Raw genomic sequence first — 11888 nt, forward strand, 5'->3', positions numbered from 1 at the left:
CAATAGGGGGAATACTATCCGGGCCAGCGGATTTGTGTATGTCAAGGTCTTTCAGTACTCTTGCGACTGCACGAGTGCGAAAGAAGATTCGCCCCATAGAATCATTTACGCTCTCAAGAACAGGAGGACTCATGACACTATCCGGTAGCGTCGAATTACAGAAAAATGTGCTGCAAGCAAATTTGTTTCGAGCTTACATATGGAGTGTCATTGTGGACGAGCGTTGGAACCGATGATGACGTGGTATTTCGATGGCTGTGTTCGTTGAATAGTTGTGCATTTGGAATCATGTGTTTTCCATTGGGGACAAAAAATCTTTTACTGGTTTTGTTAATGGAATTGGACTAACTGGGCTTATTTTGCATTATTATATATTATAATTAAGTTTTTCTATGTTTTCACTATAGGTTTATTTCTTACTTAAGGTGGCGCTACAGTCCTGTGTGAACTAGGGCCTAGAGGTTTATCTCAGTTTATATTAAATAAATCTTTTTGGTGTTTCCACCGCACAAGAAGATTTAAAAATGATCAAGTTTGACAGCACTTTCTAAAATGCAAATGGTGTTTCGATGTTTCTTATGAAGTGCAAGTGAGATAGTTTGATTCCAGTTCAATTAAGAACTGAATAGTTTAGCAACATTATAAGAATACGCTGCTGTATTGTTTATAAACAGACCATAATAAATTGTATGTAAAACCAACTCCTCCAGACTGGTTTTTCTTAACAAATTTTGACTCGACTCCGATCTCCGATGGGAATCGAGGCAAATCAAGCTCATTTAAACTAAATTGAGGTATGTAAAGAATTGAGGTGATCTTCAAGCTCGCTTCAACACCACATGTTAATGTAGTATTCTACGAACAAACCCCCATCCTTGAAACAATTGTTAAATGAACTTTTTTTATAAAATCTCAATTTCCAGATGTTGTCTTACCATTTCTTCTTGAAAATTGTCCATTTTATCAGTTTTAGTTAGTTTTTTTTTTTGCTAAGTTAATTTTAAAATTTGATTTTCACAAAACTTTCTTCTATTTCTGTGTTTTTTTTAACAGATTTTCTGACAGATCTTCTTTCAGTTGTACCAATTTTTAAATAAAAAAAGAGGCTGGGATGCGACCCACACTGATAACTTCCCATCCCGTCTGTCGATTTGTCTTGCTTTAAAGTTTGTCTATATGTACTCGTATCAATTTTTACCAAATTTGCGGACTGTTGGATTTTTATATAAAAATTACTGAATATCGAAAACAATATTTTCTGTGTAATAAAATAAGTTTGAAGCCAATATTTTTAATTTTTGAAAAGCTATTTGAATCGAAAGTGAATTTTTACCAAGCTTTAGTATTGTTTTTTTTTGGAAAATAACTGTCAATTTGATTTATTTCAAAATTTAATCGAATGTTGAAAACAATATTTCTTATAAGATAAAATTAGTTTAAAGCCAATATTTAAAATTTTTGAAAATATATTTGATTCGATATTCAATTTTTACCAACTTTGAGTAATGTTTTTTTTAGATTTGTATGTTTTATAAAAAAAAACTGTCTATTCGATTTTTCTCAAAATTTTATCAGATGTCAAAAACATTAGTTTTTGTTGCACAAAATTATTTTGGAGATGAAATCATATTTTAGTCGTAAAATTTTCGAGGTGACAAATTTTTTTTTCAGTTTTTTTGATTTATAAAGAAAACCGTTAGATAGATTTTTTTCAAAAAATATACTTCTTTGATATCACGTTACAATATATATTATAAAAATTAATTCAAGTCTCTAGCATTTTTGGTTCGTCCGATATTTATGGTTAACCAAAATGTTCACCTTTTTTTCAAACTGCTATGGTAAACGCAATTTTCTTGAGAGCCCTTTCTGCATCTTTCTGCCTTATTATCTGTATAACAAAATTTATTTGAAATCGATATTTCTTCTGGTTCTTGAGCTATGGACGACAAAAAAACGCCGCGAACGTACGTACACACGGACGCACGCACAGACAACTAAACTAAACTAAACTCTAAAAATCTTTTATTTCGACTCTAAGGACCTTGAAACGTTGAGAAATGTCAAAATTTTCAATTTGACAAATCGGACCCATTACAATAACTTCCTATGGGAAGTTAAAAATCCAATAGTTTTGAAACTTGCCATACTTTCTTAGGAATGTCTGGTGATGAAAAAAAGTCCCCAAGAATCCGACGTGAGCTCTAGCGGCAGTTAAGAGAAACATGGAGTTTGTTTTAGTTTTTCACGTTTATCTCAAAAACTTTTTGTCGTATCAAGAATTAATCTTCTACAAAGTTAAAGCGTATTCAATTTCCTAAAGAAATATGATATTAATTTGGTTGCACTTGTTTCAGTTTGTAAAATAACTCTTTTGGCATTTCGTTTTTTTACATGAAAAGAAAGCTTATTAAATTTCCTAAAAAACATGGTATGCATTTTTTACGTCTGTAATTGTCCGCAAAAAGAAAAGAAAATGCTGTTGTATTCAATTTTTATGTCAATTTTTCCTCGGTTTCTTTTCCTATGGAAGTAGATGCAGCGATGACTCTTATTCCGTCCAAAGAATGAATTGTATTTAGTCCATGTAATGTTCTGACAATATCAAACACAAATTGATAAAATGAACCGCTGGTATCCGGTCGCTTGTGGCAAATAGCAGATATCTCCAACAACTGAGCTTCATAGTACGAAGAACAACATCCTAAGCTTGTTATAAGGTTTGTCAACTTCTTAGAACCAAGCATTTTGTATATAAATAAGGCAAGACTGCTAAGTATTGGAGACATTGGAACGCACAACTGCTATAATGTTAAGCAATGCACTTCCATTTTTTATTTTCAATGTCCGTTTTCTTTGTTATAAGAGTTCCAGAAACGTTTTTAGGGTTTTAGGTCCACAATCGTTATCAACGTGTTTGAAAAAATCATCACATGTTTTTCTTAAATGCCGGTAGAGTTATTTTACAAGCTAAGACAAGTTAAAACAAATTATTATAATATTTCTTAAGGAAATTTAATACGCTTTAATTTTGTAGAAAATTATTTTTTGATACGACAAATATTTTTCAAGATAAACCCGAAAAACCGAAAAAACAATATGTTTCTCTTCACTGCCGCTGGAGTTATTTTATAAACTATAAGGGATACGAAAAAATTCACTGCAGCTTTTTTTTATAAAATTTAACGAGCTTTAATTTTGTCAAACAACATTTATTGATACGACAAATAGTTTTCGAGATAAACGTGAAAAACTGAAACAATCTCCATGTTTCTCTTAACTTCCGCTAGAGCTCACGTCGGATTCTTGGGGCCTTTTTTTGTCATCACCAGACCCTTAGTAAGTGTGCCAATATTTAAAACTGTTGGAGCTGTTATTCCAGCCATGGACCCCAAAAAACATGTCATTGCAAAAACGTCGTACAGCCGCCAATTTAAAATTAATGACTTAAAAAAAAACTATTTTAAGCAGTTTAATACATTTCTGTAATTCTGATATATTTTGCAATTTTTCTGAAAAAAAAAAAACATTTACAAAAAGCGCCCTCTAAGGTGGCTTACCTACCCTTCATTTGTATTTAAAAACAATAAGCTAGTAGGTACCTACTTACATACTCGTAGCTATAAAATATATCAAGAACTAACTTTAAACTTACCAAAACAAAAGAATTGCAAACTTTCTAAAGTTCAACACGGAAATCTCACCACCACAGACGGCTGCTGCATCTTCAACCAGCAAACAAGGGAGAATACCTTTCAACCGAAAGGAAGATGACATCTCCACCTCACCTATCAGTCTTTCTCTTTGGCAAGGATACACTATTTCGTCCTAAAACAACCGATTAAAAAGAGAAACAACAACAAAATTCTTTAAGTTAAATAAAAAACAATTAATTAAAATAGAATGCGCCGAGAGGAACTTCCTTTCATCAATCCCAACACGAATTTATTATATATGCATGCCCACCTACCAGCTGCAAAAATGCAGCTACACCATCCCAACGTAAGTTACCATACCCTCAAAGAAGGCCCTTTGTTGTGTTTGTAGATGAGTGTGCAAGCTTTTAATAAGAATTTATTTAAAACTTCTAACTGTACTTCAATCCTAGGTTTTCAATAAAAAATACATCTCATTTTCTTTTATGTAACTTACTTGTATATACTTCATTTCATGTACGAGTAGGTTTTTACTTAAGATTTCACTATTCACCGCTTGGTGTCGTGCTTTATTTTAGTTCCAATGTTCAGTTTGTATTTGTATAGATGGCGTCAAGACGTTTTTAAAAATTGAAAATGTCAATTTACTTAATAAATGAGTATTTCTACTTATTAGTATGAGTGTATAATACGTGTCATACCAAATACTCATGTACAAATTTTTCATATGAAAATATTTCTGCACACATCAATACATATTATACCCATTCATAGATATACTCACACATCTCTTCTCATTGTCATTCTATAAAGAAAAAGCAAAAATTAGAAATCTCTCATATTCTCGCAATACTTACACAACTACAAAATGAATAACACGACAAAATGCATAAATAAATTCACCACCACAAGTATCAATATAAACAACTGTACTAACCACTTATACTTATTCGTATACAGTTTACAGCTGCTGCTATGCTACCTACATACATACATATTGATACAAAAATAAATTGCTTTAAACATTCAAAATTATTCTCCTTTAATTTATATGAAAGTAGTTAGGCAGGTACTTTTGTATGAATGTGTAGATATTTATATTCGGGTTTTTTATTCAGGGGAATATACACACAAAACATGATACACACACCCTTAAGAAAATCCGCTGAATATGTTCTCTTTTATAATACGTAATTACAGTAGTGGTTATATTATTAGGCACGCTGGTTAATAAATTAATTTCATATAATCATTTGGTTATTTTATGAACATATTGAACTCACACTAAACAATACAAAGAAGATCCAATTTAACACGGGTTTTCAACATTACAGTGACATTATACTTTTTTTTTAAAAGAACTATGCATTTGTCAAATCCTCAAATGTGTTTTATTTCTACAAAGTTTGTTTTCCTCTTGTTTTGGAATGTTGAAAAGGCTCCCTGAAATTACGCCGTTGATTATAACATAGGTACTTGTGCATTTGTTTTGTAGAACACATTTTAAATTACACATTTTCTTATAACTTTGTTTATTTCAATTTATCAATTTTTGTATAGGTATTAAATGTAAACCTGAAGGACATCTGCCACATTTTCACCGACAACATGGACATTGGTCAACGAAGTTCTTCGCTTTTACACACAACCCATCTTTTTTTACTTTCATTTTAGCACCAAAATTGTTAATATAACAAATGTAAGGAACATCTTCTTTATACACCCATTTTTTTTTTTTTTGTATAATTGTTTTTGTTCTGTTACGTACAAAAGTTTGCTATTTTTTTGTTTACGACTTATAATTTCATAATCAAAAACTTTCCATTTTGTCCATCACTTTATGAAAATGCTCTTACCTCACGGTAGGGAAACAACAAACTATCAATCACTACTGATCACGTTAGAAAATTTAACATAAAATATGCTCTTTAAAATTCGTGAAAAACATGTAAAATGCTGTTATTTGCCGTTATATATTTCTGTACCTACCATATGAATACATTCGACAAACATGTACTTTTTTGTTTTTGATTTGGAAGAACGAACGGTTAATTTTCTGGCTTTTTTTCCTTATTCTATTAGGAAAAAAAGCCAAAAGTTTGTTTTCTGGCGTTTTTTCCTTTAAGATTTGGGAAAAAACTAAAAAGTTTATTTTTAGGCATTTTTTCCTTTTTTCTTTGGAAAAAAAGTCCAAAAGCAAATTTTTGGCGTTTTTTCCAAACAAAAATTGTTTGGCCTTTTTTCATTATCCTAAAAGGAAAAAACGCCAAGAAATTTTCGGAAAAAATAGCCAAAAAATCCGGAATTAACACCAAACTCTTTGGGTTCTTTTTCCTAGGAAAAAAAGCCAACAAATTGTATGGAGAATTTTTGGCGTTTTTTCCATTTTATTTTTGTTGGCGTAATTTCCTATGGCGTAATTTCAAGGAGCCGTTGAAAAGAATAGGGTCTGTTTAAGCGACAGTTAATTTCTTGACGAAGTTCTTAAATAAAATAAAAACTCTATCCAGTAATTCAAGATTTTGTTTTTATATTCTTGCTTGTTCGAAATAAATATTGTGTTTTTGGATTCGGGTTGCGCTCAAGATATTACTTGAATAATGACAAACAAAATTGGATTGCAATTCAATGTATAGAAAGTATCATGTGTTCAGAAGATTCGACCAAAAGATTATTGTCAAGATGAAAAATGTAATATGAATAAAAGTTAATTATTTTAAATATTTCTTGATATGAATATAATAACAAAACCGGCGACTTGTCATCTATAAACAGATTTACATATTTACACTTTTATCCGGTCATGTTGTCCATGAGAATATTGACTATTTTAGATTAGATGTTCTTTCTCCGCACAATTTAAGATGTTCTTATGTCAATGTGTGCAGATTTTTTAATCGTTGTCATTAAAAACGCTAGTACCCGTGGCATGATGGTAATTGCGTTGGACTTTTATGCCAGAGGTCTTGTGTTCGATCCCTTCCTATGCCATCTAAAGTTTTTTTCTTACGGGTACTGCCTCTTGCGAGAAATTGAAAAATTCTCCAAGAGTAATATTGTCATGAAAAGTGCTTTCTCAAATTTGCCGTTTGGATTCCTTAAACTGTAGGCCCCCCATTCCTGACAACAGTACTTGCACACAGGAATAGTTGAGAGTTGTAAGTCACTAAACCCTGGTTCTCTAAGGACTGTTCCGCCACCTAATTTTTTTTTATTTTACATTAAAAACTCATATATTTTGGTGTTGAAATGTATTTGAAAGTAAAATAGGTTTGAATGGTTATGTAACTTTTAATTGAATTCTGATTTATAAATAAACCAAGTTTTAGAGACCCAGAACTTTGTCGAGAAATTGGACGTAAGTGGAATTGGTCAAATTTAATTAAGTAGCAGGAAGCTCTGAAATAATAAACATTTTTCAATTGCAAAATAGACTCCTTTTATTTTGATCACCTTTATATGATGTGATAGGGACATATCAGCTGTCAAAAACAAATGACAAGTTCTGACAGTCAGCTGCTGGTAAAAGTGGAAAAGAATTCTATTTATAAACATTTTACTGAGCAGTTAGTACATAGATTTTTCATTTCTGCAGCTATATTACTCCAGAGGCCTGTAACGGCTGAATTATTTTTGTGAAGATTATGCTTCAACTTCCAAATAGCTTCACTGGCTTCGACCAACGAAGCCAGTTTTTTTTTCCTCCGAAGAGAAATCAATTTTTTTGGAAGTTGAAGTTCACTGCTCGTCTTCATTACTTCTTTCACATCACCAATAACATCTTCAACATCCTGAGTTTACGATTCAGAAATGTATTGTTGGAAATCCATTTTGTTTTAAATTTTAAATCAAATATAAATCAACGCAAAACACCGAAAGTCACGAGTAAACAATTTTTCTTTTTTCAATAAAAAAAAATAAACGTCAAAATTTCGCAAGCAATTAATATGCCGGGCAATTAAATTGAGAACGAAAAGAGTGGAGGATTGTACTTAGAAATCTAGTACAGTTATCCACGAAAATGACACATTTCGTCGTTCAGGAGCGTACTGAAAAACGAAAAGCACAGCGAAATTTTTCGTTTATAATTTCGTCCTGTCATTTTTGTATGGTAATTTTCGTTTCGCATCAGCAGCATACTAGGCTTTACTGTGGAGTTGTATGGCTTTTGTATTTTAAGCCATAGTTAGTGTTTGTTATTAAAAACCATGAAGGATAACATTACAAATAATAAATTAGGTAAAGATTGAGAGACTGATATGGCCACAGTAACTCTCTATGATAAATAACTCAATATTGTAGGTTAATATGGCTTGAAATCGTTATCTTGCTAAAAATGAACCTTAGAGGCATATTATCGTCATATCTTTCCAAATATCAATCCATATTTTTTTATTTATGCATTTTTTAAGATGAGTCTAACACTAAAGCTAAAAATTCCACCATAGATCATGATGCTACCGACACGTGCTTCACTGTTTTTTTGTACAACACCCAAATAGGTTTAAAGAATGTGGCTAGACTAGACATCTCTTGCTTTGTAAAAATAATTTCCTACTATTTTGAAGTTTAAATAGATGTGTATCGTAAAATTTAAATTGCAGACTTAAAAGTTTAGATGTAAGTTGTGTGAAAAATTGACTAAATTAGTAATCATATTAATTAAGATGTTGAATGTTTCTAATATTGCGTTGCTTGGCCACTGTTTTTAAATTTGCTATAAATTTCGATTGAAATTTGTTTGCAATATTTTCTGGACTCTTTCCCATAAATTGTCATTATTTTCAAATTTTTCTTTTCCGCAACTATCCTTTGCATATTTTTAATTGCATTTATATCCGATGACTGGGCAGTCCAAAAGAAAAAAGCAATACTATCAGTTAGGATAAAGATTTTTGAAAAGTGAAAAGGCATAGGTTAGGTTAAAGTGGCTGTCCATGATGGAAACGGACACACTTAGGCCAGTTAAATGGCCCATTGTGATACCACATGAATCTTGATGCTTCCTTTTAAGCTCAATGGAACCAGTTTGAGTACCTTACGAAACGTGAGAGCGTGGCGTGATGTCCTATTAGACAGTGTCCGGTAATGATACCTATCGAGCTTATATGCTTAGAGATAGCAAGCACCTTGAACGCTTTAAATCTAGTGTTGGCTAGATTATGAAAAGGCATAAAAATAAATCCACCATTTGATCCCAGCAAATTAAATTTTGATTCGTCACTTCACAAAATGTTATTCTTTTTTTAATTTCTCTCCTCCCAAAAAATATTAGTTGAAACTATGTGTTCTGAAACGTAAACAATAATGTGATTTTCTTAAGTGACTTAAAAAACAACTTTCTTAGAAAGATGGTTTTTCCTCTTAGATCCACATAACTGAGTATAGCCCATCATAGATTTGGAGTAATACACAATATGAGCTATCTGTTTTAAAGACATTTTATTTTTCCTCACGTTATGTATGGTTTCACGTGTAATTTGGAAGTGCAACTTGTTCTCCTCTTCCAGCTTCGAAATTTAAATAATGATTAAACTTTATTTTCGACACACGCCACTGATCTTGACACGGAATAAATATTACAGCTGTTTTCTCTAAGCATCTTAAATACTTATTACTTATTGTATATGAATGAAATTATTCAATCGAATATAGTTCTGTTAACTTAGCCACTCTTTTTTTTTAGTTTTCAGTTGTTAGATATATTTAAAATATCTTATTTCTAAGCAAGCTGCTTTAATCTATGAAAAGAAAATTATGTTTAAAAAATATACATATATATATCCAATGATTCATGTGGCCAGAGCTTTATCAAGACTAATGTTATGTCTGTTTACCTTATTTTTACTTATTTGAGATTCTTCAAAAAATTATATCTACTACTTTAAAACATTATCACTGAGAGACAAAATGTATTTATTTGTTGAAAATACAATAAAACTTCTGTGCCTACTATCGTTAAAGCATAATATGACTGGCACTTGCATCAAGAAAACAGAATATCTCAAAATTCTCGGTAAGTGTATCTCCAACTAACTCTTGTGAAAGAATCACAAACGCAATATTGCCAATAATATAGCTAGATGTTTGGCTTTCCTAAAGCGATTTAAGAAGTTTTTCTTCTTCTGATCTGGCTATAAGACTTACAGCAGCAAATAATTAAATAAATTAGGTGATGCCACAGTTCATAGAAAACTTACAACTCTCACCCAACTGAGGCATTGAGAGCAGTAGTGGCGTAACCCTCATTTTTTCAATTTTGATTCTATTACCCTAACATGACCAAAATTAAATTTCCTTTCTATGCAGAAGTGGCGTAGCTCATATTTATTCGTGAACCTACAAAAAATTGTCGAAACATTGTTTCAGCACGCAATTTGTTACAGTAAGCTAAATCAAACATGAACTGCATCTTAGAAAAGCGGAGTTGGCTAGAAACGGCATTAGAGATGATGAGGCAAAAGCAAGGGAATCTAATGACACTTCCGTAATTGCATATGATCTTGTTAAAAACCTTGCCAACTCCAGTCATTTCAAGGGGTGTGTGCTATTATAAGAGGCAGCTTTGGACAAATTGTCTAGGTATCAATGACATGATAAAGAACAAAGCTTACTTGTATATTTGGGATGAGTCCGTCTGATCAAGAGGTCCCCAAGAAACTGGCAGCTGCTTATTGCATTATATTAAACGTTTTGTGGGCAAAATAGGAATATTAAGATGTCCGTTTTGTGCCAATATATTGTTTCGCATAGTAACTATCTTGTAAATAAAATTGATCACAAATTTCTATTGAGTGGCTACTCTTACTTACCTTGTGATCAAGACTTTGGTCTTATCGAAAAACAAAAGAAGTATTTAAAAGACATTTTTGGCAATATGGACTGGTATAAGGTTATAGCAGCAGAAATAAAGAAGGATCCATTTAAAATTTTTGTTATGGATGGATCTGTGATGTTTTCGACGAAAAAATTTCAAACAAATAAAACAAATCCAAAGATTAATGTTAATAAAGGTAAAGTGGAATGTATTACAATTACAGCAATAACGAAGACGTACTTTTTGAAACTGTGGTATTAAAAAAAGAATATCTGCATTAATCACAGATCTCGAATTACTGTTTTCAAAAAGATTTACTTGACTTATAAATAAAAAATTCCCTCGAGTTACCAGGACTTTCATAAGAACTTGACAACTGTTTCTACAGACAGAGACGCTGGGTTAGTTGAATATGTAGATGAGGATGAAGAGTGATAGTTTCATAGCAGTCTTAACTCATAACTTGTTACTATTTTGTACTTAGAAAGTCATAATAATTTAATAACTTGTGTTTTTAATTACTGGTGTAACAAACTTACTTTTTTTTGTATTATTTCTGTATCAAGAAAGCAGAAGTGGTGTAAGCCACATCAAATCTAGTGAATCACACATTTACAGACAAGAATAAGATCTAAAATAGAAGATATTCCACTAGATATGACATAGTTGAAGTTTATTAGCCATCCTATTTAAAATGGAAGCCAATAATAAACGAATGTTGTTCTTTATTTTTTTAACCGTGATTTTCCTAATCATTGCAATTTAGGGTTACGCCACTTCTGCTCTCAATGCCTCAACTTCAACTCAACGGCTAGTTGTCAATTCCTAACAAGAAGCGTTACCCATGAAAATATAACTTAAGATGGCACAGGCCTGGATTAAATTCAAGATCTCATGACATGGCAGTCCTGTGCATTTACCATCATGCCTAGTGTACTACATGCTTCCGAAGCTTTATTATACCTAATGTTCATCTCTAGGCTAGTGATTTTTTTGATTTTAATTAAAGTAAATCATCATATAAAGAACTAAAGGTGGGTCGTTGGGGCCAATCTCTCTCAATAATTATAAATAACAAAAACAACAGAAAAAAATTGGCTTAAGTTATACCGTCAGTTCTAGTTTAAGTCAAAGCTTATATCAATTCTTAAGTTCTAGGTTAAGTTAATGTTTCTACTTAAGCCAATAAATAAAAAAGAGACTGGGATGCGACCCACACTGATAACTTCCCATCCCGTCTGTCGATTTGTCTTGCTTAAAATTTTGTCTATATGTACTCGTATTAATTTTTACCAACTTTGCGTACTATTTTTTGTAGATTTTATTTTTTATAAAAAAACAGACTGTTGGTTTTTCATATAAAAATTACCGAATATCGAAAACAATATTTCCTGTGAAATAAAATAAGTTTGAAG

This window comes from Eupeodes corollae, chromosome 3 (genome assembly GCF_945859685.1).
Source record: "Eupeodes corollae chromosome 3, idEupCoro1.1, whole genome shotgun sequence".
In the NCBI taxonomy this organism is placed as follows: Eukaryota; Metazoa; Arthropoda; class Insecta; order Diptera; family Syrphidae; genus Eupeodes; species Eupeodes corollae.